The sequence below is a fragment of the Cucurbita pepo genome, unplaced genomic scaffold (assembly GCF_002806865.2).
Source record: "Cucurbita pepo subsp. pepo cultivar mu-cu-16 unplaced genomic scaffold, ASM280686v2 Cp4.1_scaffold000236, whole genome shotgun sequence".
Classification (NCBI taxonomy): Eukaryota; Viridiplantae; Streptophyta; class Magnoliopsida; order Cucurbitales; family Cucurbitaceae; genus Cucurbita; species Cucurbita pepo.
In genome coordinates, this window is record NW_019646490.1 from 61,532 (window position 1) to 62,146 (window position 615).

The window sequence follows — 615 nt, forward strand, 5'->3', positions numbered from 1 at the left end:
GCCCTCATTGCTTTCTCCTTCCACTAGGTTTCCACGACATTCCTTTGGTCTGTAGGAAGTTTGGAATTACCCTTTACTGCACTCTAAGCTACCATGTAGGTCCCGAAGTTCTAATTGATTCCTCACTAATAATCTACTCTTGTTGTCCTTAGTACCTCTTCAAGATTCGTTCTTTAAAAAAAAAAGTTGCTTTGGCCGAGTGGTTAAGGCAAGTACATGGGATTTCTTCATGAGAGTTCGAATCTACCCGGCCACTAAAAGCTCATATTTTTGTACTAGCCAAAGGCCACCAATAAAAGATGTTGCCCACTTGGGCCCAAGTATTCACACCTTGTTATAAGCTTCTTCTTCTTTTCTTACCCTTACAAAAGGTTCAGGAAAGAACAGATAAGAGATGATAGGTTCAGGGTCAGGAGCTAATCATCCCTCCTAGGAAAGAACAGATAAGAGATGATAGGTTCAGGGTCAGGAGCTAATCATCCCTCCTAGGTTCAGGGTCAGGAGCTAATCATCCCTCCACAGGAGCTAATCATCCCTCCACAGATGAGAGACCAGAAAGGATAGGTTCAGGGTTAGGAGCTAATCATCCCTCCCCCTACTTCTTTTCTTACAGTG